The following is a 15,531-nucleotide window of genomic DNA, read 5'->3' on the forward strand; positions in this document are numbered from 1 at the left end:
TATGAAGGGGAAATTAAATTATCTGAAAGTTGACCTATTATAAGAAGTTTTGTTAAGGTATTAACTGTATTCAAACAATTCAAAGTCAACTACGACCGTTTGGCAAATATAAAACATTGGGTCAAGTTGCGAGTTTCGTCATATTTTCACAGTAGCTCCTATTTCTAGCCCCTGCGGGGTGCTCTAACAATACGAGGCCAATTGCCTAACCCTGCGGGGCAATCACCTAACCTAAAATAACCTTTCAAAATCTACTGTGAAAATACAACAAAACCCGCAACTTTGTTTCCTTCACATGATCCAAAACATTGTATTCCCCTGTATTTAACAAGTATTGTATTAGTTTCTGAAACTAGATATCTGTTGTAGAAAAAGACAAATTAAATGCTCTGGCATGGGTAAAAACTTGCACAATTTCAAGATATCCAACCACAAGAGAGATAGATAGATGGACATGTACAAAAAAAACAGATCTTTAGTATAGATGTATATACCTCCCTTCCTTTATCAAAGACCTCTTTTGTCTGCTTCAAAATTATTTTCTGCTTCTTGGCTGTGTTAATATAAGCTACACCATTGGTTGATTTTCAATGACCCAATAGAAAGGTTGCACAAGGCGGTTGCGATGGGGAGATACAGTTATTTAACCCTTTCTTCCTCTAGTGTTTTACTCTAATTGTACAAAGATAGATAGATGGTACAACAGATAGATGGATGTTCGAGAGAAAAGAATAAAAAATTTGCACCCAAATTGATGATTCGGTGAAGTGGGGGCCACTACAATACACAAAAATTACAGGGTGGCTAAAAAAATACAACGGGGAGGTAGGTTGTGCTAAAATTTCGTAAAGGTGTAAGTTTTAAGGCTTAAAAACAGTAGTTTAACGATAATATTCACTACATATGAATATATAAAAAATTTTGTCTATGGTTCTATTCAATAAGAAATACAATTATTTAAGGAATATTATCGTTCTACTACTCAATTAAATATTGTACATAATGATGGGAATGTTGACAAGAAGTTTATGTCGTCTATCTTTAATTGGAGCCGAGAAAATCACGTTAACCATACCGTTTTCTACTAACAGAAAGACAATAGACAGGCCGACTGACGGACAAACTAAAAGCTACTAAAAGCTAATTCTTAATACTAAAATCTTGAATTTTTTATCAAGGTAAAAATTTCTAGAAGTAAATTGTTAATGAAATACAAAATGTAAATAAAAAAATATCACCCTGTTAGAATACCCACAAACACATAACCAGCCACACACACACTTACACAAAGCTAGGGATCTTAAGGGGATAAGACAATGGACGATAAATTAATTTAGAAGCGTACCCAATGATATTAGATAAAATAACCCCTCCAGAAAATGAAAATTATTGGTTGGAAAGTACACCATTAGTTTGGAACCATCAAATCAAAATTCAATAAAAGTACCCAAAGTTTTTTAAACTTTAGGTACGAGTTTGATTTACAGTCCGTTGTACCCTCCTTCCCTGACGAAGCCACACACACACACACACACACACACACACACTAACTCTCCAAAAATGTTGAACACAATAGGATGGACAGACTTGGGTGACATATTACAATTTTCATCACAGGTTTATTGACAAGTGTCCCTCCAATAAAATAAACAAAAAAAAACCTTTTACACAAAATGAGTTGAGGTTCTTATAGTTATTTCTCGCATCGTATTATAAACGGCTTTCCGCGGATATAGAAAGTACAACTATGAGATTAAAACTAGTTTTTTTAGCCCCGAGATGCCGAAGGCAATGAAATGATTGTACATTTCTATAATCGAAGAAAGCTGGATATAATACGATGCTACTGCTAGACATATTTTTTACGTATGAATGAGAACCGGTTCCTATCCACCGGATTCGAATGAATACGAGAAAATGTGTTACATTTAAGTTATACCTAAACATTTCACTTTCACATAAAAAAAATATTGCAAATACACTTTAAAAAGCTCATATATATTTATTTTTTTGCTGTTTGTTTAAAATTATCAATTCTATTTTACAAGAACACTTATTGACAAGATATAAATTCTTCTTTTCTTTGATATTAATCTAGAGAATTCTTTGTCATCCCATCTTCATTTTGGAGGATTTTCATAATCATATCATAAAGGAGATTTGATGGCTTTATTAATAAATCAAACTTTTAGATTGAAAAATATAGAAATTTCCTCTCATTGTTAAACTGTAGCTTTTCAAAAGTTTAATTTGTCTGTCATATAAGCAAGAAAATAGTAAGAACATTTGTCTAAAGTTAAAACTGCTATTGTCCATAATAGACTATTTTTATATTAAATAGTATGAACATTTGTCCAAAATTAAAACTTCTGTCCATAATAGACTTTTTTAATATTAAATAAATATCTGGGCTTAAGAAAATGGCTACGCTACCTTGGTCTAAAATTGTCCTTGTTACTGAATAATCACTTCTATTGAGAGGACCACAAAACTGAGAAAGAGACAAATATGTGCAGAAAAGTACAGAAACGTTCTTACATTAAAAATTTTAGTGGTTGAAAAATTTCAGGGGGAGAGGGAAAATTAAGCTGTAAATTATGCTGGTACCCCACAGCCAATTAATTCGATTTAAAATTGTCAAAAATTAAATATTTTGTTGAAGTTGGAGTAAAACTTGTTTTTTTTTAATGTAGCTGAAAGGGAAGTGGGTAATAAGGGGAGAAAAAAGGAAAGGGGGTCAAGGGGAAATTTTCACTTATAATTCTTTGTTAGAATCACATTCCCTTTTACCTGCTGGTACCCAATGTTTTAAAAGTCACTTGTTGGGTCAAAAACTTTGGGTACTCTTAAACCTTCGTTGATTGATTCATAACTTAACTATTCTACAATAATAATCTACAGAAGGGTTATTTTTGAGCATCATTATTGGGGATGTTTACCAATTTGTCGGTCATTGTCTTATCCCTTTAGATCCCTGATGCTCTCTAAAGATTTCAATATGTTTGTCCATGTCCCTAGATAATTTTAAATGTTAAGAGTGTCTTCTTGTGAAAATTCTTTTTGGTGAGTGTGATGAAAAGATGAAAAGAAAATCTATAACTTTTTTCTTTCCTCTGATATTGAGTTTAGTGTGTGGACTCAGGAATACACAGGGATGGGTTTGTGAAAGAAGAATGCCGCGTTTTGTTATGAAAATGCCTCGTAGGATTTAAACAGAGTATACAAATATTTATTTAATTATTTCTCTTTTGTTGGTACGGTAAAAAAATATAAAACAATATTGAATGCAAATTTTCAAGTTAACATTTATGTATCCTAATATATAAAGTAGTAAGGTTTTTTTTGTCTGAATAAGTACTGAACCGATTGGGTTCTTTATTATAGGTAAACTTCATATAGATTCTGTGTTGGTTTAAGGCTAGTTAGTTTACAGATTTAAGTCTTGGGATGGTTTAAAGCTATTTTTCTAGCATCTCATCAAATACTTATCCTCTATATATATGCTAGGGTCGTAGCCGCTAGTATGATATATGTGAATAAAACAATTGAATCTTTTTGCATATTATATTTTATTTCAAGTTGCAACACTAAATTAGCCAATATTCTGATCTAACAAACTATGAACATATTGATTTAAAAGCCGGTCTTTAAGTTGAATTCCTTTCATGGAAAAATCCTTTTTAAACAGCTATAAAGCTGAGTGAATTAGTACAAATGCTATCAATTCATAATTCTTATAATAAATCCCCCAAAAATTATTTCTAGTAATTCAAATACAAAGGAATGAATTTCTACGTAATGCAAACAAAGGTTTCTAAAAATAAAAGGACAAGAAGGTGCAAGTACAAAGTTCAAGAAAAAATATCAAAATTTGAATCAGCTGTTTAAAGCATTAAGTCATTTCCAGTATGGCTTCAAAACTGATTTATATTCCATTGATTAGAACCAGTTATCAGCCATACTGAAAAAGCATGTATAACATCGTATCAAAGACAATTTTCTATGGATATTAAAATAAAAAAATTATAAAATTAATACCAGTTTTGTTAGCCAGGGCCATAACTAACAAAACTGGTTCTTATCTTTTCATTTTAATATCCATGTAGATTCCATCTTTTTTAAGTAATAGCGGCAATGCCCCTTGAGGCCTCTAGTGGCACTTTAAATGTTTTTTTTTGGGTTCAAGTATCTTCGATAACTTTCTATTTTCGATTTCTCTTGGGAGGGTGGTGGTAACCTCCCCCCAAACAGTTATAAACATTCCCGGGACCTATGAGAAGCAACCCTGTTGAGGAAAACCCGATCGGTTCAGCGGTTAGCGTGGTTCTTCTACAGACAAAAAAAAAGCTTACTACTTTATATAATAGGATGTAAAACTCCCCTAATGTAAGACTAGGGGTTGTTGAGAATGTTAAAAATACATATGATGCATTGAGTAGCTAAACCACTACATTCATAATATTTCTAGCATTAACATTAATAAATGGCTTTATTTGCCTAGCACTTAAAAATATAAAATATGCCTCAATTTATTCAAAAAATTAGAGAAGTGGGGAATATAAAAAATTTTAGTGGTTTTGTAACTAACACGGATTTTTATTTTCAAACCAATAGGCAAACTTCACTAAAGAAAAAACTAAAAATGCCTACCTTATATATGAGATGTATTTTCAATGTTGACTTTTCGAGAACTGGTTTTTATTCACGTCACTTTATTATTTAGTATTCTGAAATAAAAAATTTTTTATGAATAATTGATAGATATTATAAAAATTTATTTAGGTAGGGTGTGTGTCATCCATAAAAATTATGTCTTAGTTAGACAATTAAAATTAATGTTGCAATTCTTATAATGAAAATGTAGATTTGTTTTTTAATTACGTGGAAAATACACACCCTCTTCGTTTAATAGACAGTTTTCCGTGGACATTAAAATAAAGATTAAAACCAGTTTTGTAAGCCCCGAGGGGCCTAAGGCTCAATTAACAAAACTGGTATACTGATTTTATTTCAATATTCCTGGAAAATTGTTTGTAATACTATGCAATAGGTCCATGATTTTCAGTAGGTATGGCTGAGAACCGGTTCTAATCCACTGGATATTAATCAGTTATGAAGCCATACTGGAAATTTTTCTTTTCAAATCATAAGTTTGTATGTAATTGATGTAGAGATTTCTTATGTTGAGCTAATGTATATAAATATTTTTAACATGGCAAAGCATTTGATGATAAAAATACTAATAGCATTTGTTATTCAATTGTTGTAGAGAACTATATGATATTTAAGGTTTCAATAACGAAATATCTACATCAATAACACAAGATTTTTCACTTTTGTGCAACATTATATCAAAGTTAACAAAAAAAAAGTTCAAATGCAGATTAAAATATCATTTGTATATCATTCATTAGGACAAATTTGGTTTATTTTAATTTGCTATTCATGTAATAATTATATCAAAAAGTATTATTTTAAAACATGTTGTATCACATGCATATAATATTAATTTGGGATGGATAAAGCAATAGAAAGTATGATAAACCAAATGTGCCAAAAAAATGTATCTACACATGCAAAAAAAAATAGAAAGAGCTGTTTTTGGTTGGATAATTCGTGCACAATGCTGATGGTACATTCTGTCAGGCAAGGCAGGCAGGCAGATGGGTCAAACGCCAGCAAACACAAGGAACTACTCGTCCAGTTTAGTCAGATTCATGATACACAAGCACATCCATGTGCAAAGGTGGAGTGTTTGTTGTGGATTTCATATATGTAAGGCATTCCTTAACATTAAAATTACTTTGTTTAAACTTATGTACAAGTAAAAATAGATCAAAAAGTAGGTTAGTAATTAAAAATAGAATTTTCAATTAAATCATGCTATTTCATGCCTTTCTAACTTAAATTAATACATATATGTAAAATTCTTAATTGTATAGGTATATGTAAGTATTATTATAGTATATAAAAGTATATTTGTCCTTTTTGATGGCGGAATGGCCGAAAATTTCTACACATATTATTCACTCATTCTTGTACATTATAATGGTAATATATTAATATGATAATAGTAAATATTATATATCAATGAATACTATTTACAGAGTATATTATGTCTATGAAGGTAGCCTATATTATATTGTAATAGATGAGGGGACATATATTGTAATATCTTAATGGTTTATATAAAACGAGACACTACGTCCCTAGAAGCCTCTAGGGGCACTCAGGGAGGGAGGGGAAAAACAGACCCCCCCCCCCCAACTCTTTCAATTTGTGTTTTTAAAAGAAAAAGTAAAAAAATATTTTTTCCAGGTCATTTTTTTGGGAGGCTGGAGATACCCACCCCAAAAATAGTTAAAAACCTTTCCTGGACCTGTAAAGTAGAACCATATAAGTTCTGCGGTTAGCGAGATCCTTCGCTACATACAAAAATAGCTTACTACTTTATATTATAGGATATGATATTTTCTCACTTCAACAATTTTTACCATTTAATAGTCTATGAAAGTTTATTTCTAAACTAAAGGAATGTAAGAGTCGGTTAGAACAAAAGCCCTGGTGAAAAATAAAGGCCATTAGTAAGAAAAATAAAACTATTAACCTTTTCTCTCAAACAATAACAACATTTATACTACACTTTTAACTCTCTATCCATTCTTTTCTCCCTTTAGCTCCCTTTATATTTCTTTCTCTTTTAGTTAAGTATTAGAGTTGGGCCGGATACCGAATATCCGGCTTATTTCTAATGCCGGATATCCGGTATCCGGCCGAATATTTTGCCAACGCCAGAGATCCGACCGGATAACCGGATATCCAGCATTAGAAATCAGCTAATAGTTTCAATATCCGGTATCCGGTCGGATATTGAAAATGGCCGGATATCCGGCCAAACCCTATTAAGTACCTACAATACTTATAGACATTAAGGATGTACCTAGTTGTAATATATTTTTTCATAATTAGACATGGAATCCTTTCTGAAATTGGTATAAAATCAGTAAAAATAGGCGAGGAAAGGGGGGAGGGATAGATGAGGGTATAAAAAGATAGACTTTCAAAAAGTACCCAAAATAAATAGGAAGGAAAATGTCCAAAGATTGTTTGTCTAAATATGACAAGATAAAGTGATGCACATAAAATTGGCATTTCAAACAGCCTTTAACTATATGACTCCTTTTTACAAAGAAAATTGAATTCATTAATTCTCAAGAAAAAATAGTGACAGTTTTACTTTAAATATGACATGTTGTAGAATAAAGTTTAAAAATAGTTTTAATTTTCAACTGTGGTTCAATTAAAAGTAAACTGTGTGAAACTTTATTGATTTTCTTGCTTTTAATGGTTTAAGCAAAAACATGCAATAACATAAGGAAACTTTAAACCACTCTAAAATATGTAAACTGTAATGTTTATGGTGTTTCTGTCATTTGAGATTGGACTTTGAGGGGGACAATTATAATTGAGATTAAATTTTTTTGTATATAAGTTACTTAAAATATTATTCAGTAAAATACACCCTTTTATTTTTATTGAACATTATGTTTTTTAACAGTGTTGTTATGAAATTATTCCATGGTTTCAGCACATGAAAGTTGACATGAAAAGAATTTTTTCTGCATAATCATGACTAAAGTGTTGTTGCAAAGGGGGAGGTAGGTGGTGCTAAAGTTCTGTAAAGGTGTGAGTTTTAAGGCTTAAAAATACTAGTAAAACGATAATATTTACTAAATTTGTGTATTCCTTATTGAAATGAACTGTAGACAAAAAAAAACCTACCTCCCCTTTTTTAATTTCTTACAAAAAATATTTTCTTTTCCCCAAGTATTAAGATTTGAACACAATTAAATACTATTTTCAACAGTTATTTTATGTAGATAAATTGTTTTTGTTTTTTAATTCAAATTAGTGGCTATTTTTTGCTATTTTCTTCATTGTATTAACTCCATGACAAATAATGACAGAAAAAAAGCAAAAGTAACTTTCATTTTGGGAATTAAATAAGGTCACACTATTAGGATTTTCTTACAATACTGTTAATTTTTAATCAATATTGTATGACAAATAAATTTTTTTTCATGTATTATAAACCTATTTAGAAACCTAACCCAAGATCAACCAATCTTCCTAATATTGCAATTTATTGTTAAAAAATTGTATTGTAGTTGTACTGTTTTGAATGATGTCTAATAACAAAATGGCAGTGCACAAACTTTATTAATAAAAGTTCATAAAGAATTAATTTGGCTTCAACTAAACTCAACAGAGACTGATTTGTCTGCTTACTTCACTTGAGTGGTAAATCAACTTTCTAGTTTTGAAGGAGTAACAAGAATTAAATTATCCCAAGCAGCACAGATATTCAATGAAAATGTGTACATTGTCTAGACATACCAAAAGACTGTTTAACATTCAATTGAAAATTTAAACATCTTATATTAAGAAGATATGAAATTATATTTGAAGATTGACAGTTAGATTATTTTTACAGAAGCTTTGCTTCTAACAAACCCACAGTTTCAAATGAAAACATTTTGAAAAATTGCAAAGCTCTTAACCCACTCTAATAAAAGGTCACAGAAGGGGAAGTAAGGGAAAGATAAGTTTAAAGGGAAAATGAAAAAGAAAATCCAATCAAAATAATTACAAACAATTTTTCAATGAATCATTTTTCAAATTGGTTTTGAATAGGCGAAGGGGAAAAGAATTTTAATATGTGGTTACTGGGTGTCCTTAAAAGAATTTACATATCTAAAATACTTTTTTTTATTGTTAGTGAACATTTTTCTATAAATATTTTAATAATAAAACAGCTTGATAATTAACTAAGCCTAAGAAATCTAAAATGAATATTGATATTACTTAAATTTCTATTAGAACAAAAGATTTATATTTTTAAGGACACCCTGTATGTATATTTAAATGCAAATATACTAATCATGCGAACTGCATGAAATGTTCTAAAATTGTTTATGACCTGAACTACCTTAGGTTATAAAAATCTTAACCTTCATTTCAGAAAAAATATCTTTTCCCATAATTTGAACTGTTCTAACTTTTTACTAGATATAGAAATTTTATTAAAACAAAAAAATACCTATTTCAAATAAAACCAATTTGTCCATGATTAAATGGAATTTATTATACTTTTATCTCAGTAGGATATCTAATCATTATTTACACAGTTTATCCTAGGAATTAAGTTTTGGTAAAATTGTAAAAAAAATATTCCAAATCAAAACAAGTTGAGGAGGGTGATCCTCCTAATCTTTTTTTTGTCATTTTATACTACCTAGTAGTTAAATGGCCTGTAAAATAAATTCAAACACTTAAAAGGCAATATTGACAAAGAAATTGAGAAACCATGCAATTTATGATATTTTCTAACCAGTTGTCCCTTAGAAGTTGGCACTCATTCACACATCTTTGTGGATAATTTTATAACAACCTTTGATCTTAATACAAAAAATACACAACTTGGTCAATGAATAGAAAAGAGAAAGAGAGATGAAAATTTTACAAAAAAATAGAGATCTTTTTAATGAAGCATATTTATTTATGAAAAATAACAATCTTAGGAATATTTTAAAGACAAAGTAGGGCTTAATTTGATAAATAAAATCTTAAAATATATACATAATGTCCTTGGCTGAGATTTGTGTAAGAACCGCTGGTTTGTGTTGATTTGATTACCCAATCCAAAAATTGAATTAGGAAACTTTATCCTACACACTACCATACTTACACCCTCCACCCCCCCCCCCTTGCCCCTCCATTTTTCCTGTACACTTTTCTCTCTTTGGTGGTGTTTACATAGTCATGTAAAATTCACTAGTATATTTTTTCATGACTTAATAACAAACAAGTAAGAAAATATTAAATATAAAGAATATCTATAAAAAGTCTTGAAACTTGTTCAAAAATCTTTACTTCGTTTAGAAGATGTACATGTCCTTTTAAACAAAATATTTGTTTGTTTTTCTGAGAAGCAAACCTTTTTATTAGGTTTCTATTTCCTATCTTAACCCCCCCCCCCACCCTCCCTCCTTCACACATACGTAATTTTTACTATGATTGTCAGAGGGAAGTTGAGGGGGGTGGGAAGGGTTACTAATGATTTACTTCATGCAATCTAGGAATAAAAACTTTTGATGGGAATAAGAAAAGGAAAACTAAGTGTAAGACTGTAAAAAAACTTTTCTTCCACTTTTTTTATGGACAGAACTTAATAATATAATAGAAAGAAAAAACAATAATAAAATGACCTATAAATCAAAATCTGACAAGAATTCAGAACAAAGCAAAGAAAACCCAAAAGTTTGGTTGGAAAGGACAATTCTTATATTTTCTTTTGTTGTAGTGTTAATGTGTTCTTCCTTTCCTCACCTAGGTTCATCCTATAAAGGATTCTTATGTCAGTATCACAGTACATTATTTTACCATTGTTAGCCTACTGCTGGTCTGTTACACAACTGTGACTAAACTAATTTAGAAACCACAACTAATTTGTATTTATTGGGCGTTGTTCTGGAATATTACCATCAAGAATACATATTCAAGGTGGACAAATTGGTTTCCTAGCTTCTAAGATCATAATCACAATCCTGATTTAATAATACCAAATTAAAATTTTCATGCATGTCATATGGGTAAATCAACAATTTCATCAAAAATAGTTGTTAATATCAGTTATATATATTAATATGGAAAGTTAAACACAAGATATGAATACAAAAATATTTATGAGATCTGTTATTGTGTAAATGAAAGGTCATTAACTCACTGATTTGATTGTAGCCACCAATTTACTTGATTAGTCCCACATTTTCTCCCCTAAAAATACACTTTTTTTCAGGAATCTGAATAAAACAATGGCAGATAAATTGATGTACATCCTCAATGATGATACACAAAATTATCCCTTCTAGAGATTAGCAGATGAAACGATGACACTCAACTTAATGAACCGACCAATCAAATTTTCAGTCCCCAAAGTTGTTAAGCTAATAAAAAAATATTACAAAACAGGGGGGGGGGGGGAGCAAATGGTTCAAATTGAGCATAATAACACCTCTCTCTCTTCTGAATGAGTTACTAACAGTGCCAAATAAGGGGGGGGGGAAGTTTTGACACATTTGCGTAAACGGTGAGTATAGGCTTTATCTTTGGACTGAGAGGATAGGTTATTAGGGATAAAATCATTCTCATATGATGAATTTCCCCCAGATTTAAGATTTTTTGGATAGGCCTCCAGGTTCTGGAGCTCCAGGCCTCCAGGTGGTCTCTGTACAGGTAAAAATGAAAAAAAAAAATTTTTTTTTAAGTTACAGGTCAGCTTATAAAACAAAATATGCATCTTTTTTAATATTATTCACATATTTGAAGAAAAAATATGCATATTTTGTTTTATAAGTTGATTTTTAACTTTAAATTTTTTATTTTTTTTTTCATTTTTACCTGTACAGAGACCACCTGGAGGCCTGGAGCTCCGGAAACTGGAGGCCTATCCAAAAAATCTTAAATCTGGGGGAAATTCATCATATGAGAATGATTTTATCCCTAATAACCTATCCTCTTAGTCCAAAGATGAAGCCTATACTCACCGTTTACGCAAATGTGTCAAAACTCCCCCCCCCCCCTTATTAATTATACAACTTGAATACCTACAATTATTAATACAAATATGTTATAAATATTTAGATCAAATATATTTATCAATCTTAAAGTGCCAACAACACTTTTATTTATAAATCAAACTCATTAAGGATGATTAAACAAACCTTAGATGGAAAAATCTTTTTTATGTCTTAAAAAAGTGAAAAAATACAATGCTAAGTAGCACATAAAATGCGTGACAAAAGACTGTCTAAACTAGCCAAGTGGCAAAAGATAAAAATTAAGATTACACTTAAATTTGAGCAAAAACTTCCTTTAGATCAAAACACAATAGCCAGTGTAATATATCAGAGATCAAAAGGATAATTAATTTAGAGATAAAGATAAAAATTTTAAGAAAAATAAAAACTAATGTAAATTCAATTCAGGTACATTAGCATTTATTTACTTCTACACTTTTCTTTTAATTACCTACCTATCCCTTTTAGTTTAGTATAATGCCCATATAAATGACTTTTTGTTTGAGTGAGTGTGTGTGTGTCTTAAGGTTTTTACATGATGTGTGTTTGAGCATTATGAATCTAGAAAAAAAGTTAATTCTTAACAGTATTAAGATACAAAAATTCACAAAGACAATTGGGGGTATAAATAGTTTATATGTTAGTTTTAAGTGTAAGTTGTAATAAGTAATATGTAAGTTTTAATAAACTAATAAGCATCTAGGGCCTTTGTTTTCAAAAATTGAACCAGTAAAACCATCTTCGAATCTACAAGAAGCTTTCCTAAATTAAAGAACTTGATCAGTTATTGAATTCTTAAGTTACAGACAATAAAACAACGTTACAGAATATTTGTATTGTATAAACGCTTGCTACCAAACAAAAACTTGAGAATGGTTGGATTTTTTTGCTTGTGTGGATAAAGAATGACCTCCCTACTCATCAAGGAATATCAAAATAAGGTTGAAAAATCATTTCTAATATCTAAGAGTTTTACATAAAAAAGCCACTGAAAGGTACTGTAAATAAGTTTTCTTATTTTCCAACTTTGAATATAAAAACTACTCTCAACTATAAGGAATACAAAACTATTAAGAATTCATTCAATAAATCTCCTTATTTACCAACTTTTAGGATAAACACTACTCTCTACTATAAGGACACAAAGAAGCAAAAGAAACCATTGTGTCATTAATATGCCACCTCTTTTTTTCATTAATAGGTATCACATTACCTTTTAAGCTATTCTAAACATAATTTTGTCCAATGTACACTTGCATATGCACAAAAAGAGGTTAAGGATCATAGAAGGAAAATGGTAATATTTATGTGGTACTATATCAATAATACAAAGCATATCCAAAAGGGCATATGAGTATGTGTAACAATGAAAATACAGTCAAAAAGATGACCATTAAACAGCACTATTTTTATATACATTTTTTCGTTAATACTTTTGTTGTTCAAATATATTTGAGTATGTAGAGTTATAATAAACATCAAATAAAGTGTACAGAAAGCTAGTGCTGGTTATTGTTTTAGTATAGTTAAAGTTTGAGTATGTAGATTTATAATAAACAACAAAGTGTACAGAATACTAGTGCTAGTTATTGATGACCCAAGTCAAATATATTGGCATTGTGCTCACTGTACTAAGCCATGGAAAATCCTCTTGGGGGCTATTCATCAATAATACTGCCATGTCTTATACATTCATGGTTACCAACATAAAAAAAAAATATTTGTTCCTTAAAACAAAGTAAAAGGATCTCTGTCTGTTTGATCCTCAGGGTCTCGCTTACCGCTGAACTGATACGGTTCTCCTTTACAGTGTAGCTACTTGGAAATAAAAGGATAACCAAAATATTAGTATAAAATTAAGAAATATTTAGAAGGATACCTACACAATAAATGAACTGCTAAACTTTTTCCTTTCAAAGCCCTTTCTTAAAAAAAAAATGATTTTTACAATAATACCACAAATTATCATGAATAGCCTTAATATTTATGTAGTTTTTCCTTAAAATAGATTATATCAAACTATTTAATTATAAGCAAATATCAAAGCCAACAAAATAGTTGTTCCATTTTCAAGAAATTTAGCTAAAACTTTTGTTAGTTTTTTTGATGGACCACTTTTAAAGACAAATGATAGCGAGGGTCGAAAGTAAGAAAAGGAAGGGTGGAGCTTCTATCCAACATTAAAGATGGTCTATTTAGATCATTTAACATTTTATAACACCTTAATGCAAAGCTTTAGTTTCTCTAATGATGGTGCGATTAAAAATACGCCCTGTATTTATCAAATGATAAGAAAGTTCCGTAAAATTAAGCTGTTTTGAATGTAAAGAAAATATACAACTATATGTGAATTTTTAGAATTAATGGCAGCTGTTACACTTCTATAAGAAATAATAATATGATGATTGAGCTTTAATTATAATTTATAAGACCAGGGAAAAGAATTTTAATATGAAAAACAAAAGATTCCTCTTTCCTTACATTTTAAATGGAAATTGAAATTGTTTTAAATGCAATAAAAACAAACTTACAAGGGGTGTTTTTGGAATTTAACCAAAAATATTTTTTTTGCTTATAAAATAAATTCCTTTAAAAATCCGCAAATTATTAGGATAAATATTCTTTTTCTGTTGTTCCAAGCAAATTATTTTTGGATTGATGTAACCTTAATAACGCTAAAATACTTGACGAGTTTATATGGCCACCCCACATTACATCGCTCTGTTGGTATTTCAATTGATTTTACATTTCTCTTTGGTTTAAAATAGAGATTTGTCCAACCAAGTTGTTTTTATTTTAAATTTATTTTTCTCAGAAAAAAAGATATCCTATTATATAAAGTAGTAAGCGTTTTTTTGTCTGTCCCGTAGGATCTCGCTAACCGCTGAACCGATATTGTTCTCCTTTACAGTAAAGCTTCTCACAGGTCCTGGGAAGGGTTTGAACTATTTTTGGGGAGGATGTCTTCACCCCCCTCCCCACCAAAAAAAATTTTTTTTTACTCCTTTGGAACTCGACTTTTCCCCCTCCTACCTTAAGTGCACCTAGAGGCTTCTAGGGGGCGTAGCTGCTAGTTTTTCTTTATTATAATGAGAAGCTTCGCTGCAAAAAAAGGATTGGTAGCAAATGAAGCTATGACATTTTAAATTGGCAAAATTGTTTAATCAAATGACAGACTCAAAATAAATATCCTTAATTGACAAATTTTTTTTTATCTAAATACGTTTATAAATTGCGGATAAATTTAAGAATAATGTAATAGCAAAAAAGGCATAAAAACATTAATATATTAATGAAAACGAATTTAAAATGAAAGGTCAGATATAAAGAAGTATTATGTTGGATTTTTCATCCTTTGGTAGGACCCTAGGATAATAGGGGCGCATCAGCAAAAAACTTTTAATGACATTCAAAACTATGAAAAATGTTTGATCATGGAAATTAAAATTACCACCTACTATGATCAAATAAAGAATACGTTTCAAAAAGTTGCGCTAATAAGTTCTTTTTAATATCATGTGTTTCATGTATAATTTTGTGTGTATGTCTGTGTATATTTATGTGTGTGTGTGTATGTTAATGTATGCGTATGTGTGTGTGTGTGTGTGTGTATGTGTATGCTGGTGCAAATAAGACGATTAATTGAGCATAACATGAATCTTAACACCGACACAATTAAAGACAATCCGTTCTTTCAGATAATTACATGGTTTTCATCCTACCAGACATAAAGGGGACGGTAATATTGCTCTTTTAGGTTGCGGGTAAAATCAGTAAAGGTGTGTGTTTAAAGGCTTAAAAATAGTAGTAGAACGATAATATTCATTAAATATGTGTATTTTTTGTTGTCCCAGGAATCAAAATCAGATCAATCGGTTGATTAGATCACATA

The 15,531-nt window shown here is 30.1% G+C and overlaps 1 protein-coding gene across 7 annotated transcripts in view; it reads right to left on the reverse strand.

Annotated features, from left to right (window-relative positions):
- LOC145330278 (uncharacterized) overlaps positions 1 to 15,531 on the reverse strand; it is a 173,657-nt gene that overhangs the window by 116,921 nt on the left and 41,205 nt on the right. For all 7 annotated transcript variants that reach the window (XR_013883349.1, XR_013883348.1, XR_013883347.1 and 4 more), the window contains exon 2: positions 4,651 to 4,727. The gene's annotated coding sequence lies outside the window, so the exon portion shown is untranslated. The remainder of the gene's footprint in view (positions 1 to 4,650; positions 4,728 to 15,531) is intronic.

This window comes from Acartia tonsa, chromosome 10, assembly GCF_053477335.1.
Source record: "Acartia tonsa isolate MP-2025a chromosome 10, ASM5347733v1, whole genome shotgun sequence".
In the NCBI taxonomy this organism is placed as follows: domain Eukaryota; kingdom Metazoa; phylum Arthropoda; class Copepoda; order Calanoida; family Acartiidae; genus Acartia; species Acartia tonsa.